The sequence below is a fragment of the Pseudorca crassidens genome, chromosome 5 (genome assembly GCF_039906515.1).
Source record: "Pseudorca crassidens isolate mPseCra1 chromosome 5, mPseCra1.hap1, whole genome shotgun sequence".
NCBI classification, from domain to species: domain Eukaryota; kingdom Metazoa; phylum Chordata; class Mammalia; order Artiodactyla; family Delphinidae; genus Pseudorca; species Pseudorca crassidens.
In genome coordinates this window covers 120,904,842-120,918,116 of record NC_090300.1, presented here as the reverse complement: position 1 = coordinate 120,918,116, position 13,275 = coordinate 120,904,842, and the positions used below count along the sequence as shown (strand labels likewise).

Here is a 13,275-nt window from a genome sequence, read left to right as displayed (position 1 = left end):
CCATTCCAAACAGTCCTTTTACAGCCTTTTTACCGACAAAGACCTAGACAGCCTTCTACCGTCCAGCCTTTGCTTTTACCAAACTTCGTTGGTTAGGTGCTCTGAGCTTTAAGAAAAGTCTACAATCCTTTTGGACTGTTCATTTTGCTCTTTTTTGCTGATACGCATTCACCTCCAAACACATCTGGAAAAGGAAATGGCCTAACATGGTATGGGTTTCATAGCCCGTAGTTTTTTTTGTTTTTTTGTTTTTTGCGGTACGTGGGCCTCTCACTGTTGTGGCCTCTCCCGTTGCGGAGCACAGGCTCCGGACGCGCAGGCTCAGCAGCCATGGCTCACGGGCCCAGCCGCTCCGCGGCATGTGGGATCTTCCCGGACCGGGGCACGAACCTGTGTCCCCTGCATCGGCAAGCGGACCCTCAACCACTGCGCCACCAGGGAAGCCCAGCCTGTAGTTTTTGAAAGCTGCACCAGCGGGGCCCCAGAGTAGAGCTTTGGTGTTGGTATGTTTTCTGAGATTGTATTTTCCCTTAACTGATTTGAAATGGTAATTTAAGGATAGAACAGTAAGATGACTTCACTATAATTAGAAAACTATAGATTTCTCCCAGGTTGCCCCTAGCAGCCATTGTAGCCAATCTTTCCATGAGCAGCAAATTCTTATAAGACTCGCAGCACCCAGTTGGATGTGCTAGCTGGCCTTGCCGCATCTGGTAGAGTGCCCTTGGACTTGTGGCCCTGACTGCATTCTCACATTTTCAACTCATTCTCCCACCATCTAACACGTCTCTGCCCATCGCCACCAATCATTCTAGTGTTCAAAACCTTCCCAGTAGGAATTCAGTTTCCTGAGCACATCTGCCTTCCTGGCATCAAGAAGATGCCTTCTTGGCATCACCTTCAACCATGTGACACTCTCTGCCTAAAATACCTCCTTCCTTTGCCCTCTCCTCCCCATCTGCAGCCTTGTAAATTTGTATTTATCTTCAAAACCTAACAAATAATTGCTGCTCAAAGAACCCTCTAGTTCCTTCAGGCAGTGTGTTCCTCAGCCCTCTGCAGTCCCATAATGCTTTGTGTAGACCTCTCTTAATTTCCTTCATTAGAGTGGTTAACAACATACTTTGTATTCCTTCTAAAGGCAAGAAGTGTGAAGTGTGTCCAAATCCTGATATGTAACAGTTAACTCAGTAAATGTATGACCAGTCAAAGAATGAAAGGTTGATTTCTCCCCACACAAAAACTGAAAGGCTGTCTCCCCTTCCCCTGGGCTGGGAAACAAAGTAATTTACAAGGTTGGGATGCATCCATTTCCCTGAAACAATACCCAGTCTCCCAGGCTACCTCTAGCCCTAGGGCTCATGGTCTCTGTAGGCCAAGCCAGGCATTCTTTCTTCTGTCCTCTCTAATCTGCAGAGATGCTATCAGCTGAGAAATTCCTAACAAGAGGAGCTGGTTCTCGAGAATGGGACGGGAACTTTGGGGGTTTTGCCAATGTAGGTCTAATTACCTGTTGTACCATATCTTCTTACAGACAGCGGTGAGCATCTTAGAATTTTTGCCTTTAGCAGGGAAGCTTCCAAACACCACACTGAGATAGGCCTGAGGCAAGAATCCATGGCCTCTCCCGCCAATCATGAATAAGTTCCTGATGCACAGGGCTACACTCCCCTGAACTATGGAGAATCAAACCCAGGCAGAACATGCTCTCTTGGTGGGTGTGGTGCAACTAACTCCTTGATGGTAAGGCCCTCACCAGGGTAGGACCTGGATTTAGCATTAGGCTATTTCAGATCCTCAAGGAAATCTGAGTCCCTACAGTTGTGGAAATGCAAGAGACCAGTGCCACATACGAACTAGTCCACTAGCACACGTATTCACGTTCATCGGAGGGCTTTGACAGTGGCAACTTACCTAGAAAGCCACGTCAACAGGTTCTAAGAGTATCAGAAAAGTAATACAAATGTTCAGTGAATCAGCAGGTGCTTAAAGGTGTGCTAAATCACTGTGACAGCAGAAGCTCATCTCTTTTGTATGTGTGGAAGTGGACTGAGAGATGTTAATTTCCTTTCATTCTGATAACATAAAATTAATAAACTTTTTTTTTTAACTGCTGCATTTTTTTGTCCAGAGAAACCACATTTCGTGTTCCCAACCCCCAAGAGAAAGAATAAAGTCTTAGATGAAATCGCTCTTATCATATGTCCAAATGGTAGTGGAAAATCCAAATACAGAGCATATTCAGGAGGAGGAGATTGGCTTTCAGTGGAGATGAAATGGTCCCCTTTCCCTAGCCAAGGACTGATGACTCATGATTTCTACCTGATATTAGGCCATGGGGAAGAAACAGATGGAAACCTCTGTCTCAAAGGGGACATTTTTAAGTGGATGTTTTATGTAATTAGATAGTGGAAAGAGCTAGAGACATATTTAGAGGACAGAGAAGTTGGAAGCACAGTGTCCCTAGTTTTCTAAGGAAGAGGGGATGCTCCCTAAGCTGTTCTCTTCCTATGAGCTCCTTTCTAGCTTAAGCGAATCAAGAAGGCTTCTAATCTTAACCATATTAATAGAAAATAATCATACTCATCCTCTCATCAAAGGTAAGGAGTTTCTTGCGAGTCTGGATATTTAAAATCAGGTGGGGATTTTTTGTGTTGTTTTTGGTTTTATTTTTTTTCCCCCAGCATCTCTTCATACTTGGGTAAGGTTGTAGACTTGCAGGACTGGGATATGAGACCAGGGAAAAGAGTGATAAGAAGCTTATGAACTTAACATTTCCCCTAAAACCAAACCAGACAGCAACCTAACAACCATCAAAGCATCATGCGTATTTATCTAGCTGGCCTTAATGAGCAAAATAGTATTAAGGGTGAGGTGATCATGCTAAAAGCTGTATTCCAGGACTCACTTTTGCTCCAAATTGTTAACTGATAGTAATGCAAGAAAGGTTCCCAGAAGCCAAAGTGCAGCTTTCAAAGTGAATAGTCAAAGTGCAACTTTTTAAAATAACAGTGACATTGATGCCACTAGATTAATGGGACCATATAGTACTTAGAGGCTGTTTCTGATCATCACCAAGTGAAATCTTACTGAAGCAGGAATACAGGCCAGAGCTCAAACACATCATCCGACTTACCAGATTGCTTGCTTGCTTCCTTATTTCCTTCCTCCCTCCCTTCCTTTTTCTCTTTCCTCTCTTTCTCTCTCTCGTTCTCTCTTTTTCTTTTTAATAGAATAGGTTTAAGGAGAGGTAATTGATATACTGTACAATTTACCCATTTAAAGTGGACAATTCAATGATTTTTAGTGTATTCATGGAGTCACTAGATAACTAATATCATTTCTGTCTATAGAGTTAGATGTTCTGGACATTTCATGTAAGTGGTATCATACAATATGTGACCTTTTCTGAATCGCTTTATTCACCTTAGCTTAGTGTTTTCAAGGTTCATCCATGTTATAGCATGTATCAGTACTTTCCTCTTTTACTGCTGAATAATTTCCCATTGTATGTATATGTCATTTTATCAGTTGATGGACATTTGGGTTGTTTTCTTTTTTAGCTATTATGAATATTTTTGCTGTGAACTTTGTTGTTGTGGTCACTCATCAAAAGCAGGATGGACAACCAATCAACATTTGGTTTGGATATTGCCACCCATGAAGTATGAGGGTATGAAGTCAATTGACTGTAAATGCAGGGGTTCATTTCTGGACTCTCAGTCCTCTTCCATTGATGTATGTGATTATCCTATGCCAATACCACACCACCTTGATCACTAGAGTTTTGTAGGCATTTTTGAAATCAGGGAGTGTGAGTTTTCTAAATCTGTTTTTCAAGATTATTTTGGCTGTTGTTGGTTTCTTAAATTTACATATGACTTTTAGGATAAGACTGGCAATTTCTGCAAAAATGATAGCTGAGATTTTGATAGGGATTGTGTTGAATTTGTGCAGATCATGTGCGGGGTATTGCCATTTTAACAAAATTAAATCTTCCAATCTGTGAACATAGAGTGTCTTCCCACATATTTAGGTCTTCTTTGATGTTTTCCAACAGAGTCATCCTGGGATGACGTTGGTTTTAGCAGGGTCCTGTTTAGTTGGCTCTTTCCCTGATCTCTCTGCTGTCTGCCTCTTTTGGTGTCACACCCAGCTGTTAGGCTCCACTAATTGTCCTCTCATTACTCTCTCTCTCTCTCTGTATGTGTGTGTGTGTGTGTGTGTGTGTATATTACTATTATTATTATTATTATTTTGACAATGCCCTGGCCATAAATATCTCCACTGTCTGACCCAATTACATTTGGGCCCTTTTGCAAGTGTGGTTTTTGAGGCAGGTCTTTGAGATTTATTCTGTTCCCAGAGGGCTCTTCTTAGCTGTCTCTTTTCCTGATTCCCTCTGGTAAACTAGCTGACCTGTGGTTTAGCTTACTATTCTCATAGAGCTAACAGCCTCCACTCAATTGCTTACCACCAAGATCTTTGTTGTTTTCAAGAATATTTTAGGCTTGAAGTTTCTCACACTCTGTTCTAAATGAAGGGAGAGCTTCAGAGCTCTCCGTTTTTATGCCTTGTCTCAACCCCTGGTCAAAATTTCTGAGCCACTGTGCCATTGCTAAAGACAGAGATAGTGGCCTGTTTCTCTCTGAGTAACATCCCTGTTTTTACGAATTGGATGCTGGGTGAGCATGATAGCTTTGGGTCTTCTCAGTTCACCACTCCCAGTGGGGAAGCTCTACCCTGTGAATGAGCTGGGCCTAGGGCAATTACAGCCCCTTATTCTTCCCTGCCACATTTAAGATAGATTGTCTCCCCTTACAGAAGAAGCTCAGTAGAGGAAGAAAGCCCTTGACTTTCAGTGGCACTCACCTGGAAGGTAGTGTTGACAACAAAATGTCACCTGCCATATCAGTAAACAAAGGATGTTACAGCCATCAAACCAGCAGCCACTGCAGCTGACTGTGTACCCTGAGGGGATTCAGGATGGAGAAAAACAGGATGCTGGGCCTAGATAGTCAGGTGCATATCAAAGGAATGATTTCAATGACCCCAGATTCTTGCATCTTCAAGTACATAGAAAAACACTGAATGCGTTAACTTGAGATGTCTGGTTTTTCTTTAATTAATAGTAAGTAATCTTTTGATGTTCTGACTCCCTGTTTGTTTGTTTTTTTTGCAAAAACTCCTATATATCCTGGCTCCTCCCTTACCTCTTCGGAGCAGTTCCTCAGAGCTGAGAGGCTGCTTCCTGGGCTTGAGTCCCCAGGAAGTCCACTGAATAAAACATAATTTTCAATGTTTAGGTTATGCATTTTTTTTCAGTCGACAGTAGCCTCTGTAACCCAGAGTTTTGCAGAGGATGAGAAATGCTGGTCACCTGGCCCTTCCAAGGAGATATTGACACCCTTAACTGGAGCTGGGGAGAGGGACCCTCATTTTCACGGCCACACCCAGCTTGAGTGGATCTTCCATCACACTAAGCTACGGTGAGGGAGAAGGAGTAGGTCATGGCTCAAATGTTCTTAGCAAGATTTAAGAGATTTTCTTACATAATGTTCCTCATTTGATGTATTCCTTTAGGAAAATTTTCAGAGTACTTTTTTTTTTTTTTTTTTTTTTTTTTGCGGTACGCGGGCCTCTCACTGTTGTGGCCTCTCCCGTTGCGGAGCACAGGCTCTGGACGCACAGGCTCAGCAGCCATGGCTCACGGACCCAGCCGTTCCGCGGCATGTGGGATCTTCCCGGACCGGGGCACGAACCCGCGTCCCCTGCATCGGCAGGCGGACTCTCAACCACTGCGCCACCAGGGAAGCCCCAGAGTACTTTTAAAAAATAATTTTACCACTTACGTTGTTTTGCTGGAGAACGGGTTTGCAGAGCCCCTCAGGCTGCCATTCCCAAAGTGGGTCCCTCTTACTTACCTTATTTCTCATCAACAAATAAATGGACTCAAAGCCACATTCCTCCAGGGTAACCTACTTAAGCAATGTTGTGCTGCAGCATTATTTCTACCCATAGGATGACACATTTCTGGCCCATGCTATTTTGAATGACTCTTTTCTTACCTCCTATTAAACATAATTTACTTAAATCTATTTTCTTTTTTCCGAGAATTTCATTTAATTTTTTTTCACGTCCTCCCTTGGATAATATTCCGATTCATAACTCTTCCTGCCATCAAATGCTCCACAATTGAACCCAACAGACCAAACTCAATGCAACAAACGGCCACCACCTACATATTCAATTTGTAATCATTTAAATGCTCTTTGGTGTTTAACTCAGGAAAATTATTCTTTGGTTTTTTTCTTACACTTTTTTTTAAATTAATTTTTTGAGCAGTTTCAGGTGTATAGAAAAATTGAGCAGAAAGAACAGAGCTCCCCCATATACCTCCACACTGCTACCCCCTCTGTTTCCCTTATTATTAACATCTTGTATTAGTGCCATACATTTGTTACAATTGATGAACCAATATACATTATTTTAACGAAAGTCCTTGGTTTGTATTGGACTTTGTATTTTTAATATAAAGTTCATTCTTTGTAGACTTTGTATTTTTAATACAAAGTTCATTCTTTGTATTATATACTCTATGGGTTTTGACAAATGTATAATTACAAGTACCCACAATTTGAGTATCATCACAGTTTCACTGCCCTAAAAATTCCCTAATTTCTACCTATTCATCCCTCCCATGCACTCCTGCGCTCACTCCCACCTCTTTCCAGGGCCTGGCAACCACCGATCACTTTGTCTCCATAGTTTTTCCCTTTCCAAAATGTCATATAACTGGAACCATATAGTATGTAGTCTTTTCAGATTGGCTTCTTTCACTTAGCAATACAATTTTAAGGTTTATGTCCCTTTGTAGCTTAAGTTCATTTAATCAACTGAATGATATTCTATTGTATGTATATATATCACATTTTGTTTATCCATTTACCTATTGAAGGACATCTTGGTGGCTTTCAGGTTTTGACAGTTATGAATAGAGCTGCTGTGAGGGCTTTTATGTGGACGTTTTTCAAGTTTTTTCTTTTATTAGAATTTTTAAAAATTGGGATTTTTATTATTTCTGATATATTTTTATATAATTTTTTTTCATTTTTCTTTCTTCCTTTTTATTTTTTGATGTGTGTTTTAAGAGGGCAGAGCTGACCTTCCCAATAATTCAAATTTCCCACAACTCCTGTGCTTAAGAAATGCTTAATCATCAATTCCAAGCTCACCAGTTTCACTGGATGTACCAACCAGGTTAAGCTACGTTATGTTGCAGTATCATACTCTCAGTGACTGAAAACCTCAAAGGTTTATTTCATATTCTTGCTACATGTCCAACTTGAGTTGGCAGCGGGCTCTGCTCATGGTCACGCTCATCCAGGGTGGTGGTACCTCCACTGTCTGGGAGTGTCACTGGTTGCCTTGGCAGAGAGAAAAGAACATGGCGAACTGAGCACCAAATTTAAAAGACTTAACACCTCCTCACATTACACCTACCAAAGCACTGGTCTGCTTAGCTTCAAGATGGTAGGAAGTTTAGCTATGTACGTGGTATACCTGGAAAAAGAAGAACCAGAAGCATTGGTGAACATTCAGTAATATCTACTTTTAATATAGGATTTGCCTGAGCATAGAACCATGTCCTTTTGATCACTAAATTTAATTTGATTATATTTTAATGTTTGCCTTTCCTCTTCACACTATGGACTAGAAGCTAAAATTAACAAAACTTAAGGATTCAGATGATATCTACTAATCCTAAGGAAAAAGCTTAGGTTTGCCACAAGCTCTATAGGGTTACTCTAAGGAAGATGATGGAGTTGAGCGTGAAGTCTAGTACATGCTGGAGAGTAGGCACCCCTGACACTGAAGGATTCAAAACCAATGACGATGAGTGCTTTTCAGGTAAGCTCAGTATAACAATAGAGAGATGTTCAGTCGTGGTGTCAGAAACAGACACCATAACTATATCCATATACATTTATTGGTTTTATTGTTTTAGTTTGTTTATGTGATTAAAGCTTTTCTTCTCTTTCCAAAATTGGATATTCCATTTGAACCTAAACACATCTTGAAACAAATTTCAACTGAGAAGACAATTTTGGTTGAGGTCATTTCAAATTCATTTAATTGCTCTTGAATCCTTTAGCTAACTAGACACCCTTCTTTCCCCAGATTTGCTGGGAATTTGGGTTACCAGCACCCACTTTATGAAAATCCTTTAGTTATTTATGATCAGCTCTTAGAACTAAGTACTCACTCCTTTACTAGTCCATCCCCAGAAACTTCTCCTCTTTCTTATGGAAACTAATGTTCTTGGGAAAGTCAGCCCTGCTTCATTTTTTCTCACGCATCTTGTCTCAGCATCACCGTGGTAAAGATGAAGACATAGCCAGTCCCTACCTGCGCTATTTGAGCCTATAGGCAACAGGAACCGAAGTCATCCCTGTACTCCTGCTTGATGTTTCCCACTGCAAGAGAAATCTCCCAAGTCCCCATCCCAAACTCCTGCATTCCCCATTCTTTTTTCCCTGCACGTTTTCAGAAACTTCTCAAGGGTTTCTAATCTTACCTCTTCCCAACACTTACCTCTAGAGCAAAAGAGATGGTATAAAGAGGGAGGAGGAACCATCCTTCCATCACTGTGGCAATGAGGGCAAGAAAATAGAAGAGATTCTCCCCTAGATTGTAAGTATATTAACTGCAATTTCCAACCCACTTTAAGGGAGAAACCATGGAAACTATGTACAGTGGAAAACAAGACTTTGGAATCAAAAGACTGGAATTTGAAGTTCAGCTCCCCCAAAAACTAGCATGAATTTGTCTCAGTCTCAGATTTGGGGCCCGAAAATTTGTTCAGTACCTCTTGCCCACTGGACTATTGCTAGGATCACATGATGTATTACACATGAAAATATTATGTAAAGTGCTATTCACATATTCTCTTTTCTAAAAAGGATGTCGATATTTTCAGTCATAACAATTATATTTACTCATAAAATGTATGGGGAATTCAGAAAAGTACACAAAGAAGAACACAAAAATCACCTATGATTCTACCTGCAAGACATAAATACTATTAGTTATCTCTATTAATATGAAATGCGATTACTACTTTCTTCCAATCTGCCAGTAATTACGTATTTGTGTTTAACATTGTCAGCATTATGCTCTGTCCTTGTGTGGCAGACTGTATTTTCCAAAAGTGGCCACCAGATATTTTCTGGTGCCAGAACCTGGCCTCTCCATCAGCACATAGAGTCTTATTTTCCCTCCACATATAACTGGCAAGGGCTTGCAACTGCCTCGATCAATAGAATGTGGTGAAAGGGATGTTGCATGGCTTCTAGGGCTAGGTCATAAAAGGTGATACAGCTTCTTCCTGGCTCTCATTTTTAGGACACCAGCCCTTGGAAACCAGGAGGGGAAGCCTAGGTCACACGGAGAGCCTATGTGTAGGTATTCTGACCAACAGCGTCAATGGATGGACGTATGAGTAAGTGAACCCTCAGATGATTGCAGCCTCTGAGCTGCTACAGCCGATGCCAAGTGGAGTAGAGAGAAGCTGTCCCCAATGAGCCCTGCCCAAATTACAGCTTCACAAGCAAAACACATGTTGTCACGACAGTTCACTGAAATTTCATATGCACATTTTCTCATGTCTAACAATTTTTACGTCAACTTAATATGGCTAAATGACCTTCCATTATGTGGATATTCTATAATTTATTAAAATCCTTCTATATTGTTGCTTATTTAAGGTTCTCTCTCCAAACCTTTTTTTATGCTATGATACATAGTGTTGCCAAAAACATCTTTGCACACACATTTTGAGTTTTGCTTTTCTTATGATTTCCATAGAGCAGATTTTAAGAAGACGAAAGTAAACTTCGATGTTTCTCGGTTACATTGAATTAGCTCTTTGTGGCTCACTAGAATCAAAACTGTCTTAAGCTTCATTGTTTCTGTAGAAAAGTGTTCTAAGATCTGAGCTTTACAGAACTGCCTCACAAAATTTTGGCACACAATCCTTTTCTAAAGTCAAGAACCCATTTCCTCATTGACTTCTGAATCACAGAGTCAGAATAAATTTTTATTTATTTACTTATTTATTTATTTTGCGGTACGCGGGCCTCTCACTGTCGTGGCCTCTGTTGTTGCGGAGCACAGGCTCTGGACGCGCAGGCTCAGCGGCCATGGTTCACGGGCCCAGCCGCTCCGCAGCATGTGGGATCTTCCCGAACCGGGGCACGAACCCGCGTCCCCTGCATCGGCAGGCGGACTCTCAACCACTGCGCCTCCAGGGAAGCCCCTAAATTTTTTTTTTTTTTTTGAGAATGGTTCTTGCTGTCACAGCTTGTGCCTCTCACCTTTGATTTCCCCTGAATGGCTTGTACCCCAGAAGAAATTCATTTTTAGTAAGGTGATGCCTGAACCACTGTGATAGGCTGAATATGACCCCCATACGAATAGCCATATTTTAATCCCTGGAACCTATGAATGTTCCTTCACACGGTAAAATGGGATTTGCAGATATGGTTAAGTTTAGGCTTTTAAGGAAAGATTATCACAGATTATCCAGACAGGTATGAAATCAATCACAGGGGCTTCCCTGGTGGCGCAGTGGTTGAGAGTCCGCCTGCCGATGCAGGGGACACGGGTTCGTTCCCCGGTCCGGGAAGATCCCACATGCCGCGGAGCGGCTGGGCCCGTGAGCCATGGTCGCTGAGCCTGTGCGTCTGGAGCCTGTGCTCCGCAACGGGAGAGGCCACAACAGTGAGAGGCCCGCGTACAGAAAAAAAAAAAAAAAAAATGTAATCACAAGAGTTCTTACAAGTGAGAGGCTAAGGGGACATTGGACACAGAAGAAGAGAAGGCAATGTGGCCATGGAGGCAGTAGTGACGCAGCCACAAGCCAAGGCATGCCAGGAGCCGGAAGGAGCAAGGAAAAGTCTCCTGTAGAGTCTCTAAAAGGACTGTGGCCCCGCTAACACCTTAATTTTGGCCTGGTGAAACCGATTTTGGACTTCTGGTCTCCAGAACAGTGAGAGAATAAATCACTGTTGCCTTAAGCCACCAAGTTTGTGGTGATTTGTTACAGCAACTCTGGGAAAATTATACGTCATTCTGTTGCTGCATAGGAAATAAAGGAAATACAGAGGAGTTCATTTTAATGCTCCAAATTCTCTTCCTCAAGTGTCTTCCTAGGGTAGGTGCAGGCTCCAGTACACATGCACAAAATACATTAGAGAGCTTTGGGAGTTTTATTTACGTGTGTGTGAAAATTTAAGTATGAAGCACTCACTGTCCTTTGGAGAGTAATAAAACAAAGATTCTCAGGCTTGTGTAATTCATATTCTAAGCTGGACACACACACACACACACATAAACACCTGGAACAGAGCAGAGATCCCTGGATTTCCTCAAAGTCTACCTTAAGGTACACACTTTGAAATATGTCAGAATTCAGAGCACATAAACATGGAAGCGTAGTTTGAATCTTCCCTCTTTGCAGATATAATTGCAGTCCTGGAATGGAAAATAACAAGGAGTCATAGATAATAGGGCCCCAAAGATCTCAAAGAAATAGGTTAATCTCACTGTGGATCCTAGCATGTCATAAGACATCAGTGTACGCTAGCTTCTCTCTTTCCCTTCCTTGGTTAAAAATGTCCCTTTATTGTCAAGGTCTAAAAAAAGGCAAGACATAACAAATGAATCTGCAGTGATGTTTGAAAAATAGGCCCTGACACATTTGGAACATACCCACTGTTCAAAATCTGCCGGCTGAGAGAAGCTGATTAGAAACCCTGACGGCCCGTGGGGAGCCCCGTCCAGGTGCCTGTTACCTGATGCTCTCAGCTCCGCCTGGGGCAGGATAGAGACGGAGAATCCATGCAGTTGCCTCTCATCTTCATGTAAACACTGGACCAGTAAGCAGCTGCTGCTGTTGAGACAAACACGAAGGGAGGGAAGGTCGTGCTGGCTAGAAAATCTCACTCGGCCTCTTCTTCTCTTCCTTGGCATTAGACTTTAGCTGGGCCTCTCCAGTGATGAAAGCTTCATCCTTTTCTGTAAGAAGTGCCTTGACTTTCGGTAGTTTCTGTGTATATCTCTTCATCTGGAATCAGAAAAGTTCCCCTCTATATACTCTCCCCTGAAGCTCAGAACCAAGAGAGACTTAAAATGACCATCTCTGTTGATAAGTAGATTTAAAATTGAAAGGGCGATTCTAACGTTGGTTGAAGGTTCTGCATTCCATCCCCACGTGGTGGATTTTAAATAAGTCAAAATAGAGCAATTGATGCTGTAAGCCTTAGACAAAGCAGCCATGATCTATGGTGTAGAGAAATTCTTGTGAGGGGAAAAGCGACTCATGCGTATATTCATTCATTTAACAAAATATTTATTAGTGCCCACTCTATAACAGCACTGTGTAAGGTTCTAGAAATACAGTGAGGAGTAAGACAGATCTGTGTCTGCTCTTAAAAAAAATTGAAGTCTAGGTAGTTTAAAAACCAGGAGAGGACTTCCCTGGTGGCGCAGTGGTTGAGAGTCCGTCTGCCGATGCAGGGGATGCGGGTTTGTGCCCCGGTCCGGGAAGATCCCACATGCTGCAGAGCGGGGGTCAAAAACTAGAAGAGACAGACTTGGTGCTGTGATAGGGTGCAGCAGGAAAGTATCTAACCCAAACTTGAATAGCAGTCAGGTTTTATAGAGGAAACGATGTTTACTTTGAAATTTAGAGGATGGAAATAGCATAAACAGTGGTTTGGAGGTAGGAGAGAACTTAAAGCATTAAAATAACTGAAATCGGGGGCTTCCCTGGTGGCGCAGTGGTTGGGAGTCTGCCTGCCGATGCAGGGGACACGGGTTCGTGCCCCAGTCCGGGAATATCCCACATGCCGCGGAGCGGCTGGGCCCGTGAGCCATGGCCGCTGAGCCTGCCCGTCTGGAGCCTGTGCTCCGCAACGGGAGAGGCCACAACAGTGAGAGGCCCGCGTACCGCAAAAAAACAAAAAAAAAAAAACAAGAACAAAAACTGAAATCGAATCAGAATGGCTGAGAGATGAGTTTCTGAAGGTAGAAAGAGACCTCTTTATATGGATCTTGAAAGTAAAGCCACAAAATTTATTAGATGATGTTAAGCAGTTTGGTGATGTGATCCGATTTTCCCTTCAGGGAGAGCTCTTGGTCTGCAATGCACAAGACAGCTGTTGGAGCTATCGTGGCAAGAGGTGCCGGTGGCGCAGGGAATGGTAGTGATGG

At 42.3% G+C, this 13,275-nt stretch overlaps 2 protein-coding genes across 4 annotated transcripts in view; both read left to right on the top strand.

Annotated features, from left to right (window-relative positions):
* SAMSN1 (SAM domain, SH3 domain and nuclear localization signals 1) overlaps positions 1-13,275 on the top strand; it is a 455,109-nt gene that overhangs the window by 80,550 nt on the left and 361,284 nt on the right. The gene's annotated exons all lie outside the window — the stretch shown is intronic.
* Positions 1-13,275, top strand: part of NRIP1 (nuclear receptor interacting protein 1) — a 118,047-nt gene that overhangs the window by 55,537 nt on the left and 49,235 nt on the right. Inside the window, exon 3 of one of the 2 annotated variants that reach the window (XR_010943778.1) lies at positions 8,602-8,694. The exons of the other annotated variant lie outside the window; for it this stretch is intronic. The gene's annotated coding sequence lies outside the window, so the exon portion shown is untranslated. Of the gene's footprint in view, positions 1-8,601; positions 8,695-13,275 lie in introns of those variants that run through there. 2 annotated transcript variants of the gene reach the window in all.